The sequence below is a fragment of the Harmonia axyridis genome, chromosome 2 (assembly GCF_914767665.1).
Source record: "Harmonia axyridis chromosome 2, icHarAxyr1.1, whole genome shotgun sequence".
Classification (NCBI taxonomy): domain Eukaryota; kingdom Metazoa; phylum Arthropoda; class Insecta; order Coleoptera; family Coccinellidae; genus Harmonia; species Harmonia axyridis.
Genome location: NC_059502.1, coordinates 5,051,085 through 5,068,153, shown reverse-complemented (window position 1 = coordinate 5,068,153; position 17,069 = coordinate 5,051,085). Strand labels below are relative to the sequence as shown.

General features: G+C 30.4%; 1 protein-coding gene across 2 annotated transcripts in view; it reads right to left on the bottom strand.

Annotated features, from left to right (window-relative positions):
- LOC123672478 (longitudinals lacking protein, isoforms H/M/V-like) overlaps positions 1–17,069 on the bottom strand; it is a 360,352-nt gene that overhangs the window by 252,844 nt on the left and 90,439 nt on the right. The window lies entirely within an intron of this gene.

Genomic DNA, 17,069 nt, shown 5'->3' with positions numbered 1-17,069 from the left:
GAAATATAACCTTGAAATCTGTGTGAAACTGGAATATTCTCGCAAGATTCTGTTCTACAAGTTATTGTATATTGAACGGATTTGCCACCAAATTAGAGAATAACAATTTTTAAACTTTGTTGAAGCGTGTATCTTGCCACGATTAAATGGCATAACCCACTGAACACAAATGACATAAGACATGTAATTTAATAATACACAGTGTAAAAACCATCTCAAATTGTATTATTTCTAGTCGAAAACTCAATATTTACTTAATTCAGTCTATTGAATAAAAATCTAGATTCCAAACCTCATAATTCATTTAAATTCATGATCGAGAGTGCTGTGGAGAAATAAGGGTGGATTTTCTGTGATTATAGATATCGCTTAGCTTGTACCATCCCACTAAGATTTTTTACATACTTACTGAGACAAATTGTGATCACATTAAATCAACTTTGATTTCTCCACAGCACTCTTGACTACAAATTTAAATGAACGCACGTTACAATTACTTAATTAATCAGAAAATTGCCTTGTCATAAAAACAGGATTAGATCTTCAACAAAATGCTAACTTAATTGAGGGTTTCAATGGCTAATTTATAATAGTAGAATTTTTTAAACTCATAAAATTTCTGTGAAATTTGATTTGGGCGACCTGCCGACGAAATACGCTCTATTAGTGATGACGTCACATACCGCCATTTTAGTTCTCCTGTCAGTGTTCGGAATCCAAACAAACAAATTGTCATTCAAATTAGTACGTTGTCGTTGAAGAAATTGGCTTATTTTGATAAATGAGATTTTTTAAGGAACGATTTTACTATTAGTTGATAGACAAAAGGAACGAGATTAATGCCAGTTAAGTTAGAACTTGAAGTTCAACTAATAAACACGACTTTTTACAAAATCTGGGGAATGATACAGGATTCAAACTTACTGGTATTAACCTCGTTCCTTCTGTCTATCAATTAATACCGAAATCGTTCCTCAAATACTCTTATTTATGAAAATAAGCCAATTCCTTCAACGACACCGTATTAATTTGAATGACAATTTATTTATTTGGATTCCGAATACTGACAGGAGAACCAAAAATGGCGGTGTGTGACGTCACACTAATAGAGTGTTCATTTAAATTCGTGGTGAAGAGTGCTTTGGGGAAATTGAAGTTAATTTTCTGTGACAACGAGTAGCGCTTAGCTTGTACCACATGACTAGCATTTCTGGGAAGAATATGGTATAAGCTAAGCGCTACTCACAGACACAGAAAATCAACTTTAATTTCTCCACAGCACTCTTGACCACGAATTTTAATGAACGCTCGTTTTAATGGGTATGCCTGAAAGTCCAGACAAAACATAACAAAATACACGCATTTTGGCAAATTGATCCGCTGTTGCAAGTGAAACTCATGATGATAACAATATTTTATTTGATAACATATGTAGATATAAGATAAGAAAGCAAATGGTAGCCATAAAAATAAGACATATTGAAGTAAATTTATCAACATAAGGAATAACAAAAAATTTCAATAAAACTTTCAACAAATATAATTATTTTCGACGTGATATTGATAAAAACATTGGGAGCAGAGAGGTATGTTACAACCTTTGCATTCTGTATTGGTTCTTCTCTCCTTGCCTATCTTAGCACAGCTACGACATCTTCTTCTGGTGTATGACATGAAACGCGGATGACCATCGATAATGATTGCTTTGGGAAGGTAAAAAAAAATGAATTAAAAAAGGAAAAAACACAAAATATTCCTCCAAAATTCAGGTCAAAGACATAATACTGCTCGATTGAAATTCTCGAACTAAGTACTACATGCTATATACTAAATTCATACCAAATTACCAAATTTTTCATGTTAACGGCCGGTCAGAATTGATTTTGTCCTCGCATCGAAATGGTAGACTGTTTTTTGGGAGAACCAAAAAACGCTCAAAAGGTATTTGAACAAAGGTATGAGAGATTGAAAAAAATATATATTTATATTTTTGAATCAATATTTTATTATATCTATTTATATACAATTGACATTACAAAAAATTTCCTAAAAGTAAAAAATGAACGTTACAGCGAAGTGAAAAAGAATAAATAAGTTATTATAAATTATTTGCCTCTAAATATTGCAATATACTGATATATTTTCAATCACACCGATATTCAATAGTTCTTACATGAAATCGACAGAATATTATTGCAAAACCGGTAACAAACTTGAGTGTAGCCACGCCACGTGTCTTGTGTTCATATTTGTTTCGGTACACCCTGTGTATTTCAAAAAAAATTGAGGATGTAGCTCTAAAGCAGCCTAATATGAAACTGTGTAGAAAAAAAAATCGGAAATTTTAGCGTTTAACCGAACTATACATTGAATGAGACATGGGCGTATCCAGCAAGGGGTACGGAGGAAGCAGAAAAAATGTAAAGTTTATAAATTTGGTTGCAGGATTTGCTAACAATTTTTGAAATAATTATTTCAATTATAAGAAAAAATCTACACTTCTGAAAATTATAAAATAAAGGTACTGAACGACCATGGTTTGCCCCCCCTTCAATTTTGATCCTGGGAACGCTCTAGGAATTAGTCAAACGCAATCGATGTGTTGTTCCACAAATATCTGAAGCTGTCGTTGGATTAGTATGACATGTTTTGTCGCGTGGTGTGGCAACACACAAGTGTGTTTCTGCCTTTATGGGTTGTAAATTGGGTAGCCATGGAACTTATGCTTATTCCTCATATGTTGTTTTAGGTTTCCCTTCTGCTTGCATCTATAACTACAAAAAGAGCATCTGAATGCTGGTTCCTTTTGACATTCGTACTTGACGTGCGTCGCCAAGCCCGATCTAGACTTATATTTTCTGGGGCATTGTGGGCAGGGAAAAGGGGCATCTAAAATACAAATATCGTTATTATTAGGTTTTCAGAAATTAAGACTAAGAAAATGCAGGTGGAAGATTTATTAATACAAAAGAATGAATATATCGAAAAACAGAATAAATGTTTTGGGTCATCACATGCAAAAATACAATACAAAAAATAAAAAGAATCGCAGAAATTATTATAATTAAAAAAAACATGAGAGCCAAAATTTGTAATATAGTTCGACATACTAACGGAACAAATAAACAGACTATACAGGGTGTGTCCCGTTATTTCTCATATTATATTTATTAGCATTTCACTCAAAGGCGTAGAGATTTTCACGTAATCTTAAAAACACAAATCTCTACCAGTGACACCTTATTTCAAAGGTCTATAATATTATTTTCCCAAATATGTCTGACTCGATCTTCTCAAGTCAAGAGAACTAATTTCTCTCTCTCTTCTGATCCAATATGAGAGGTTTCACAGAATGACATTTAATTCCAATGATTTAATAAAATTTCTATACACCGTTAAATAAAAAACGTTTTTTTTTTGCGAAATACTGATTTGATATATTCGAAATATTTGTGAAAAGAAAATACAAAGAACTTCAAAATGAGTTTTCACTCGACTCATATCTCCTATTTAAATCCTTGGTGTTGTAGACCCCCTTGAGGGGTTTCGTTATCATGCCTCTGAATTACCTAACTGAGTGAATTTTGCCAATCATTATAATATGAGGAGTAAGAGGGGTAGCCTCTTTCATAAGTACACCCTGTATCTTGAATTGCTACTTCCCGAAATTTTTAACAACGATTTGAAATTTAATAAACTTCTAGAAAAAAAAATGTTTGGTTGGTCTTTTGATTGGATTTCAAAATCATTTAGAATTTATTTACTAAATTTGCTCTATTAAGATGATTTTCAATGATCCTTGATATATATTCTGAAATTATTAATGTAGGAAAGAATCTATATAATCTTTAATTTTATAGGTATAACAATAATATTGAATGTTCTTGTTCTTTAGTGATTTCTGTAGAAAATGCTGAATTATAGCTTTGACTTGTCTGAACATTCAAAAAAATATATTTATTTCTATTTCATTATCACAATACTTCATTTCGGAAGAGAACCAGCATGTCTCCTCATATAATGTACTTTCAAATAAGTTTTTCTTTTAGACTTGAACGAACACGTTTCGAATTGGCAGCTGAACTGAGGTGTTGTCATACACTCATATTTAGAGTGTATCGTAAGACTCTTTTTCCATTTGTATGCTTTTCCACAAGTGCCGCAAGTGAATGGACCTGTAAATATGCCAGTATCACAAAGAATAATCAATAATAATAATTAATAACTGAAAATGTATTTTTCGAACAAAACCAGCGATTATGGAAAATTTGGATTTTTTTTTTAATATTAAACAAAGTCAGGTTTATAACAACATAAACAACACAAAAACGACTAGAACAATTTCAATAATTTTTGATTGGTTGGACTTGTCTCTCAGGAAAATAACTACTAAAACTTCGGAAAAATCCATTGAAAAGAGGAAATTACTGAAACCATACGATTTAACACCAAAATGTCCTACCCAAGTCTCGTAATACACAAAAATTATGAGTCCTTGACAATCGATATCAAGTTCATAGATCGGTATTAGAAAAAACAATTGGTCCAAACAGTATGTTCTGTATTCGGAAAAACGTGAAAATCACCCTGTATAATAAATTGTTACTACTGAAAATTCTGAATAAACATTTCCCGAGTAAATCCAATCCTGATTGGATTTCAAAATCTTCAACTATATTTATTTTGCTACAAATATTTGCTGTGTCGAGATAATAATATTCTGAAAAGTTTTATGTAGGAAAGTACCTATACATATTATTTCTTCAATACGTATTATCAATAAGATAATAATAACATTGAATGAACAACTTCATTTTTGGTGATTTCAGTAGAAAATGTTGAATTAAAGTTTTGTTTTTCGTGTATGTGTTTCTTGAATATTATTTAATATTTTGAATTGGATGCGAAGTCAACAAAAATAAGTAAACGCTTGAAAATCGTGAAAATATAATGAAATTATTTTTCAAATATATCAATTTCTAATTCAAAATATTCAACAAAATATATTGATTTCTATTTCATTATCACAATGTTTTAGTTCTGAAGGAAACCACCATGTCTCCTAATAGAATGTTCTTTCAAGTAAGTTTTTCTTTTACACTTGAACGAACATGTTTGGACTGGGCAGCTGAACTGTGGTGCTGTCATACACTCATATTTAGAGTGTATCATAAGACTCTTTTTCCATTTGTATGCTTTTCCACAAGTGCCGCAAGTGAACGGACCTGTAAATATACCAGTATCACAAAGAATAATCAATAATAATAATTAATAACTGAAAATGTATTTTTCGAACAAAACCAGCGATTATGGAAAATTTGGATTTTTTTTTAATATTAAACAAAGTCAGGTTTATAACAACATAAACAACACAAAAACGACTAGAACAATTTCAATAATTTTTGATTGGTTGGACTTGTCTCTCAGGAAAATAACTACTAAAACTTCGGAAAAATCCATTGAAAAGAGGAAATTACTGAAACCATACGATTTAACACCAAAATGTCCTACCCAAGTCTCGTAATACACAAAAATTATGAGTCCTTGACAATCGATATCAAGTTCATAGATCGGTATTAGAAAAAACAATTGGTCCAAAAAGTATGTTCTGTATTCGGAAAAACGTGAAAATCACCCTGTATAATAAATTGTTACTACTGAAAATTCTGAATAAACATTTCCCGAGTAAATCCAATTCTGATTGGATTTCAAAATCTTCAACTATATTTATTTTGCTACAAATATTTGCTGTGTCGAGATAATAATATTCTGAAAAGTTTTATGTAGGAAAGTACCTATACATATTATTTCTTCAATACGTATTATCAATAAGATAATAATAACATTGAATGAACGACTTCATTTTTGGTGATTTCAGTAGAAAATGTTGAATTAAAGTTTTGTTTTTCGTGTATGTGTTTCTTGAATATTATTTAATATTTTGAATTGGATGCGAAGTCAACAAAAATAAGTAAACGCTTGAAAATCGTGAAAATATAATGAAATTATTTTTCAAATATATCAATTTCTAATTCAAAATATTCAACAAAATATATTGATTTCTATTTCATTATCACAATGTTTTAGTTCTGAAGGAAACCACCATGTCTCCTAATAGAATGTTCTTTCAAGTAAGTTTTTCTTTTACACTTGAACGAACATGTTTGGACTGGGCAGCTGAACTGTGGTGCTGTCATACACTCATATTTAGAGTGTATCATAAGACTCTTTTTCCATTTGTATGCTTTTCCACAAGTGCCGCAAGTGAACGGACCTGTAAATATACCAGTATCACAAAGAATAATCAATAATAATAATAATTAATAACTGAAAATGTATTTTTCGAACAAAACCAGCGATTATTGAAAATTTGGATTTTTTTTTAATATTAAACAAAGTCAGGTTTATAACAACATAAACAACACAAAAACGACTAGAACAATTCCAATAATTTTTGATAGATTGGACTTGTCTCTCAGGAAAATAACTACTAAAACTTCGGAAAAATCCATTAAAAAGAGGAAATTACAGAAACCATATTAACACCAAAATGTCCTAACCAAATATCGTAATACACAAAGATTATGAGTCCTTGACAATCGACGTCAAGTTCATAGATCGGTATTAGAAAAACAATTGGTCTAAAAAGTATATTCTGTATTCGGAAAAACGTGAAAATCACCCTGTATAATGAATTGATACTACTGGAAATTCTGAATAAACGTTTCCCGAGTAAATCCAATTCTGATTGGATTTCAAAACCTTCAACTATATTTATTTTGCTACAAATATTTGCTGTGTCAAGATGATAACATTCTGAAAAGTTTTATGTAGGAAAAAACCTATACATATTATTTCTTCTATACGTATTATCAATAAGATAATAATAACATTGAATGAACGACTTCATTTTTGGTGATTTCAGTAGAAAATGTTGAATTAAAGTTTCGTTTTTCGTGTATGTGTTTCTTGAATATTCTTCAATATTTTGAATTGGATGCGAAGTCCAGAAAAATAAGTAAACGCTTGAAAATCGTGAAAAATATAATGAAATTATTTTTAAAATATATCAATTTCTAATTCAAAACATTCAATAAAATAAATTGATTTCTATTTCATTATCACAATATTTTAGTTCTGAAGGAAACCACCATGTCTCCTTATAGAATGTTCTTTTAAGTAAGTTTTTCTTTTACACTTGAATGAACATGTTTGGACTGGGCAGCTGAACTGTGGTGCTGTCATACACTCAAATTTAGAATGATTTCTAAGACTCTGTCTCCATTTGTAGCCTTTTCCACAAGTGTCGCAAGTGTAAGGACCTGCAAATATGCCAATATCACAAATAATAACAATCAACAGTAATAATCCAAAACTGAAAATCTGTATGTATCAAATAAAACTAGCGATTATTGGAAATTTGAAATTTTATATACTGAAAAAAGTCAGGTTAATAACAATAAGAACAGCACAAGAATGACTTGAACGATTTCAATAATTTTCGATTTGTTAAACTACTAAAGCATCAGAATATCCACTAAAAGAAGACAATTTCAGAAACCAGAGGTTTCAACTCCAAAAAGTTCTGCACAGCTCTCGTATCACACAAAGATTATGGGACCTAGACTAATCAATTGAAATTATTGAATTATTATCAACACAGGCCAATAAAATGAAAAAAAAGATTTTGAATGTTTTTAATCAGAATTTTTCTGTTAGCTCTAGATATATTTGAATATATCTTACTATTGACCACAATATAAATTTTCTTTCTTAACTCCATGCTAAGAATTCATATGAAAGGTGACTAATATATGTAAATTCTGTAATAAACACTCACATGTGTTTATGTCAATAAATAGTTAAACCCCTTTTTTAAGGAGCAATAGTAACAGCTATTGCGTGAAATACCCACAAGTTGAAAATAAAAATGCCAAATGAAGCATATTTCAAAAAACACTTTTCATAGACAAAACCTGAGGGCTATTTTGGAATCTGCAACTGCAACCAAAAATTAACCAGGACTTGCGGGTACAAAAAAGTCTGTCGACTATTGTACCCTATTTATGTAGTTAATTTACTAAAATGTGAATCATACTGTATACTCGTATGGATATAAATAAAATACTTAGTAGCAACAGAAAAGTATATTCTTCAAAAAAAAAAACAACACTAAAATATATTCGATAAAAAACAAAAACATCTTTATAAGTTCTTGCAAATGAGAGATGGCTCCATCAAAAGTCTTCATGAAATGTATGAATAACTAAAAATTGACTTCTCGAACTAAAACTGCAATATTCGGCAAATTTTGGATAAACGTTCAGTTGAATCAATATGTTGAACTTCGGTCCCTGACAAAAAGTGGTTATTAGGAACTATAACAAAAAATTGTTCATCACAAATTTACCTACAACGAAATTCATAATATTTTGGAGCCCATTCACCAAATCTTATTTGTCTGGACTTTTTTTTACATTTCATAGACCATTTTTGATGACTTTCTAGTGCGGGCATATCCGAGAAACGTCGACCACAAATTCCACAGATATACCCTTCTGGAAAAATCAAGTGTTTAAATATACATATAAGCAGTTGAAATATATCTTAAATAATCATTCATCAGTTCAAATAAAAAATATCAACCGAAACATTTCTGATAGTTGACGGTGAGAAGTGAAAAGGAATAAGAAGGTGAAAGTAAATAAAAAAATATATGATAACATTCGTAATACTTTATTGATAGATATATTGTTATTAACAAATAACACTTGAAAAAATCCAAACTATGTAGTGCTTTCGTCCGAAATGAAATAACAATTAGGTTATGTTCTCACAAACGGATAACAATGGATGATAAATAAAGACAAATCATTCAGTTATTCTGATAACAATCTGAATGAAAATCAAAATGAAAAAGCAATTCATTTGTTAGGTACAAATTCGTTGTTCCACATTATAAAATGGCTTTTCGAATTCTTGTGCCTTTTCAATATGCCATTCAGTTTTGTACGGAAGTTGCAACCTGGAAAATCACAGAAAAACCTAGGCTCAACTCCACATTCGTATCTGAGGTGGTTGGCAAGTCCATTTTTTCCTTTGTAAGTCCTTCCACATCTGTAGCAAACATAGGGAGGTCCTAAAACAGAATTCACTCAGTAAAATTATCAACTGAAACATAGACACAAAGCCAATGTGCTTTATTACAGGGTATTTATTTTAGCAATGGTATGACTTCTTGCTACTGCTTGAAACGTTCAAAAATCTGGGGATATATCTTCTTTCATTAAAATAGATTAGCTTTATAAATGCTAAGCTCTTCATATCAGTTATTTCTTAACAGCCAGCAAATTATCAAAAATGCGAAATGTGATAATATTTTCACAACCAAAAGTTAAAAATGTACAGTCTGGAAACGATGCTAGAAAACTTTGTGAGACGTCATCACACTGCCCAAATAAATAAATTGAGAATATGTATATTTACTCTACCATCCCAGAACAGAAGCAACACTTTTTAACCCAAAAATATGTTCATTTTTCTATCAGAAAATATATCAGCTACTCTAGAATGGGTATGATACAATGACTAACACCGTTTTTTTTTTTACAAACAACAATATAAACCGATATATTTAGGTTCCTAGAGTTTTAGGTATATTCAGAATATCTTAAAAACCCATTTAACCTATTACCCAACCCGAATATCAACACGAAATTTTATTTAAATGAACCGCAAAATCATTTCACAGAAAATTTCATGAAATTCGAATAAAATGAAGCCCTCACAAAGATCTACTGACTTAACACTGAACTACACCACTTTTCTCCAGGTTTCTATACCTACTAAAAACTGTTATTTTTTTCATTACACCACGATATTTCTGGGATATAATTCATGTTATGGTTCTATTTATCAATGATTCGAAATTAATACAACGGGTTGAAAAACTTCCATTTATTAACAAAAAATGAAATATTGTCCACAATTGTCTTCGCTGGGTTAATACTTTGGGTGCATTATCGATATGTGCCTTCTGAGATTGCTTTTTCTCTTTGTTTTGTACCTACATCCTTCCAATGGACACAGAAGATTAGGTTCTTGGCCGCATTCCTTCCTATGCTTCTGAAAGCTAGACTTGTTCGTGTAAAATCGACTACACAGACTGCACATGAACTTCACACCTTGAAAAATATTAATTTCAGTTTGTAAGTCTCCTGGGACATTTATTTTGAGTTTTTTAAAAGTGTTACACAAACCTAGGAATAGAAAAACATAAAGAAATATATGAAGATATATTGATATAAAGAAACATACTAAAAAAATTCAAAAATCCTAACCCCACCGAAAAAATCATGTATCAGCGACCAGTTGATCAGAAATGTGGATTTGCTGATCGTTACTCAAGCTACAGTGATTTAATGATACACAGTGGCCACAATACGTTCAAATTGAGTCTCAAATGGCGAATGGGAACGGTTCTTAGCCATAGAACTTAAGAAATTGAAATTACTGAGCCTGATACATTTGTATATAGAACAAATTTATTCAACTGAAGAATACCTACTACAGTTACTTAATATATTGGATTTTACATTTCGAATAAATCCCAAAAATCAGGTAAATGGAGAATGTAAACAAAAAAACACCATATTTAGGCTCAGAAACCGGTAACCAATCGAAAACGAGACCACTCCTGTGGCCACTGTGTTTTATTAAGTCATTATATTGAAATATAAACAAGACCAAACTTAAGCAACATTAAAAACATAAAGTAACTTCTGCCTATGAGTTAGTTTCATGTTAAAATTAAATAACCGTTATTCCTTTTCCACTTTTTATTTATAAAAAAACCAGTTTGGCTATATAGAAAAGGTTTCTTCGTCATATGTTACACTTTGAAAATCTGAAATCTGAAGAAATAACTGATATTTAATTTCAGTTTGAATATACTTTCATCATTTGAATAATTATTTATAAAGGGTGTTTTTTTTGAGCTATAGAACTTTAAATTACAATAAAACAACGATGGAATATTCGATTGACATGAATTTCATTTATCCGCAAGATAATCTTGTGGCATTACATTTTAAATATGATTTCTGGCATATGACCGTCACGGCTGGCTCGGATGTAGTCCAATCTGGACGTCCAATTTTCGATTACTTTTTCCAACATTTGTGGCCGTATATCGGCAATAACACGGCGAATGTTGTCTCCCAAATGGTCAAGGGTTTGTGGCTTGTGGCTGGATAACCATTTGATATTTGCTAATAGTTATTTTCATAAATACACAAGACACAGATTGCTTTCTTGAGCAACGAATTTCTAATTCTAACGTAACATGCTTATTACCAAAACACTATAAAATCAATAATGATGCTGTATTAGTTCAATATCAGTGATTCGGAGAAATCGATTTCATCCAATTCCAATTTTAGTTAGGCCAATAATGGGAGACGTAGGAAGGTGCCTCGAAAAAAAAAGACGAAATTGAATACTCATAATACATTAATTAATAATAATAAATAAAGTAATTAATTACACATCACAGAGGTCAATTTGAAGAACATCATAAGGATACATTTACTGTTGATGAACCAGAATGAGATGCCTTTGAAGATTGAATTTTCTTTTGGTTTTGTAAGAGCAATTCTTCGATGGACACAGAAAGTTGGGCTCCTGACCACACTCCTTTTTATGGTTGATAAGAGTAGTCTTGAGTAAGTAACTTTTGTCACAGAGTTCGCATTTGTAGCGCTTCTTGGAACCTTGAAATAACAATAAAAGTGAATTGCCTTTATTGTTTTACAGAGACATTACAAATTTTACATTATGTGCTATTATTATTCATTAGAACTCTTTATTGCAAATTCAAATTTAACAGAAGTGTGTATAAAAATGTGCAATGGGTGGGCATATCGCTGAGCGATGTCTTCCTGCTACCCCTAAATTAATAATTTTATTATCATCATGAAACGGTTAACAAAATTGATAAAAATATTAGTTGGGCTTGAACGCAAATATTTTGTGTCAAAAGACGATAATAAAGGGTGCTTTTTTAGAGCTATAGAACTTTAAATTGCAATAAAACAACGATGGATTATTCGATTGACATGAATTTTATTTATCCGCAAGATATACTTGTGGCATGACATTTTAAATATGATTTCTGGCATTTGACCGCCACGGCTGGCTCGGATGTAGTCCAATCCGGACGTCCAATTTTCGATGACTTTCCAACATTTGTGGCCGATTGTGGCACGAGCTGTGTAACATGTTGCGCCGTCTTGTTGGAACCGCAGCTCCTGGACATTATGGTTGTTCAATTCAGGAATGAAAAAGTTAGTAATCATGGCTCTATACCGATCACCATTGACTGTAACGTTCTGGCCATCATCGTTTTTGAAGAAGTACGGACCAATGATTCCACCAGCCCATAAAGCGCACCAAACAGTTTTTCTGGATGTAACGGTGTTTCGACATACACTTGAGGATTAGCTCCACTCCAAATGCGGCAGTTTTGTTTGTTGACGTAACCATTCAACCAGAAGTGCGCTTCGATTTTGTCGACGATAAAATGGACGTAGTGCGCGATACGTATTCCGCACAGAACCATCATTTTCGAAATAAAATTGCACTATTTGCAAGCGTTGTTCAGGCGTGAGTCTATTCATGATGAATTGCCAAACCAAACTGAAAATAGATCACTTGACAGCTGTTAAATCGGTCGCCATCTTGAACAGTAATGCCAACTTAAAGTTATATACCTTGAAAAAAAACACCCTATATAATCCTGGCTACAGCTATCGCTCTTCGTAGATATGTGAGATATTATAGTGGTAACATAAGAAAGGAATATACTCAGAAATTATAGTCCTAGGCCTATGTGGTACAAAGTATCGTATTCAGTATTATCGTAGCAGCATATGTTCCGATTTTCATAATGATGTGTTGTTAAATTTTCAAAAAGTAATTAATTCTGAATTGTAGTCCACAATTTATTGCTTCAAAAATTCATAAACTTCAAACTATAAAAACTAGAATTTTTCGGAAGAAATATTATATACAGTATTATCGTAGCAATACGTGTTTGCAATGTGAATAATAAGTTAAAGATTATAATTTATTCATCATCATTTTCGATACAATGTTACAATAATCGGGAGTTATTAATTTTTAAATAAATGATTTTTAATATTGTTTGATGTTTTGCAATAAAAACTCATGAATCTTATCCTTGAGTTAAGAGATTCAGTGCTTATCAATGCAATCGAGTTTAATTTTAAATTTTCATGCAAAAATATTAATTCTAAAACATTCTTGTTTCATTGCAAAATGATTTATTATTTCTTTCTTCATATATCACACTTTCAGGTTCACAGCAACAATCATTTGTTGTTGAATTTATTGGTGTGAAATCTTTGTTGTTTAGGGGACATAACTGGAAAAATTGCTAGAAATTTCGACAAACTCTCATCAATTGATGAAATTTCAATTGAAACAAATTAAATTGAAACTGAAAGGACATTTATTAATCAATAAGTCAAGAATAATTAAATTAAAATATAAATTATTCATGAATCCATAGAAATGAAATTCCCGGTCCTCAAGGTTGGAAATGCAAATCTGCTTCATGTTTTCTAGCGATGTGACTTCTTAAACTTCGTTTCCTTTTTGCTCGATAGTCACAATGAGTGCATTTATATTGTGGTTCTTTGAGGCATTCATATTTCTTGTGTGTTCTCAAATTTCTCAAATATTTGTAACCTCTATTGCAAGTATCACAGGTGAATACTCCTGAAAAAAACATTGAATTAAAATTCCTATTAGATATTAAATATATTCATTATTGAACTCTTCGTGAAAAAAAATTCTTACCTACATTTTGATCGATTGAAAAAAATTTCGAAAAATAAGACGAAAGCCAAAATTCAGGATAATACACGTTATGGCTCTTCAGTTTTTGTTTACGATTTCAATGAAGAGGTTCCAAGAGCAAATCATTTTGAAATTTTACCACCTAATTAGAAAAAAAAAATACCATTTTGAGCAATAATTTATTATCTCTTGCTATCTCGGAGATAATTCAAAATTCAATGGATTTCGATAAACATGACAAATTTAAAACAATTAATTAAACCTCCTCAGAATCATGGACTATTGAAAAGTTCATAACTTCGAAACTATTGGTGCTGGGAGTATTCAGAAGAAATATTGTATAGTATCATCCTAGCAACATACATAAGTAAGGAGATTCAATGCCTATTAATGCAAACGATTTTTGTTCAAATTTTCATTCAGAATAAATCCTTCATAGATCTCGAGAAAAGTTCTGGATGGCAAAAAAACAAATTTTTTCATTGACATTCCAAAACACTGAAAATTTCAAGGGGGGTTTTCTCTTTTTATTTTTATTTCTTAAGAAATGAACATATATACAAGACAGCAAATTTGGCAAAATGATTTATTGTTTTTTCTTCATATTTGAAAAGATATTTCAACACATATTTAACATTAAATTTATTGGTGTTTTTCTATCCTAAAGTATAAGCAAAGACTCAAATATAATGTTTGAATAGTAAGTTTCGGGAACATAAGTGAAAAAATTGCTGAAGCTTTCAAAATTTCTACAAACTTCAACATAGATTGATGAAATTAAAACTGAAAGAAACTAAATTGTAGTTGAATCAAATTGAATTTGGGAATAATTAATCAATTATCCAGGAATAATAAAATTAATTCAAATCATTGATGAATCCACAAAAATAAAAATATCCGTCCTTAAGATTTGAATTATAAATGTACTTTACATCTTCTAGAAAGGTGAAGTAAATACCCAAATGAAATATTTCAATGGATGTTTCAGGGACATAAATGGAAAAATTACCAGAAATTTCGACAAACTCTAACATGAATTGATGAAATCGCAATTGAAACAAATTAAATTGAAACTGAAAGGAATTGAATTTAACATTTCTATTTGTCAATTAGTCAAAAATAATATAATTGAAGTAAATTATTCATGAATTCATAAAAATAAAATTCCTGGTCCTCGAGGTTTGAATTATATATCTATTTGATGTTCTCTAGCAATATGACTTCTTAAACTTCGTTTCCATTTTGCTCGATAGTCACAATAAGAGCAATTATATTGTGGTTCTTTGCAGCACTGATATTTCTTATGTGTTCTCAAATTTCTCAAGTATTTGTAACCTCTATTGCAAGTATCACAGGTGAATTCTCCTGAAAAAAAAACATTGAATTAAATTTCCTATTAGATATTAAATACATTCATAATTCAACTCTTCGTGAAAAAAATTAATTTCATAGTGTTTAAAGAGCACCAGGAATTTATTTAGAAAATCTGTGCAATATCGTATCCTTCACGTTTTGAATTATATAGAAGTCGTGTATTATATCCTTACCTACATTTTGATCGAATAAATGAAATTTCTAATAATAAAGCAAAAGCCAAATTTCAGTTTAATACATGTTATGACTCGATTTATGTCATGATTTCAATGGAGAGATTCCAAGAGCAAATCATTTTGAAATTTCACCACCCTATTAGAAAAAAACAGCTCATTTTAAGCAATAATTTATAAGAGGTTTCAAGAGCAAATCATTTTCAAATTTTACCACTTTATCAGAAAAAAACTAACCATTTGGAGCAATAATTTATTATCTGTCACCATCTCGGAGAATATTCAGAATTCAATGAATTTCTATATACATAAAAAATTTTTAAAAAAATGAATTAAACCTCCTCATGGACTATGGAAAATTTCATAGCTTCGAAATTATTGGTGCTGGGACTATTCGAAAGAAATATTGTTTAGTATTGTTGTAGCAACATGTATTTTCACTTTCATGATGATGTGCGATTCATTTTTAAAAAGATGTTTTTTTCCTTTTGTTTCCTCAATACTTTGCTCTGAAAATTCATGGAGCTTATTCTTGAGTTAGGAGATTCAATGCCTATCCATGCAAACGGTTTATGTTCAAATTTTCTTTTAGAATGAATCCTTTACAGATCTCGAGAAAAGTTCGGGATGGCGAAAAAACGGATAATTCATTGACATTACATAACACTGAAAATTTCAAGTGGGTATATTTTTTTTCTTCGAACGATTCTAAATGGTGTTTTTTGTTTGTTTATTTATTCAAAATAATCAACTATAATTCGGAGTAATATTTTTCGTTTAGATATTGCTCTCTTCCTAATTTTTATTTGTTGAGAAATGAACATATATATTGATTACATCAAGAAAAGACAGCAAATTTGGCAAAATGATTTATTGTTTTTTTCTTCATATTTCCAAAGATATTTCAGGTTTAACGCAACACTTATTTCTTGTAAAATTTATTGGTGATTTTCTGTCCTAAAGTATAAGCAAAGACCCAAATTTCTACAAAATTTAACATAGATTGATGAAATTCAAACAAAAACAAATTTAATTGTAACTGAATCAAATAGAATATGGGAATTATCAATCAATTATCCAGGAATACTAAAATTAATTCAAATCATTGATAAATCCACAAAAATAAAAATATTCGTCCTCAAGTTTTGAATTATAAATGTGCTTTATGTCTTCTAAGGACATGACTTTTCAAACTTTGTCTCCTTTTTGCTCGATAAGCACAATGAGTGCATTTATATTGTGGCTCTTTACAGCACTCATATTTCTTGTGTGTTCTCAAGCTTCTTAAATATTTGTAACCTCTATTGCAAGTATCACAGGTGAATTCTCCTGAAAAAATATTGAATTAAAATTCCTATTGAACATTGAACATAGTCGTTATTAAGTTTTTTGTGAAAAAAATTTATTTCAGAGAGTGGAAAGAGCTCCAAGAATGTATATTTGGAATCTGTGCAATATTGGATCCATCACGTTTTGAATGATGTAGAAAATATTATATTCTCACCTATATTTTGATCGAGTAATTAAAATTTTTAAAAATAACATATATGTCAAATTTCACTATAAAACATGTTATGCATCATAAGTTTTTGCTTATGCAATGTTTCTTCTTAAGAATATACTGTTAATTTCACGCAATGA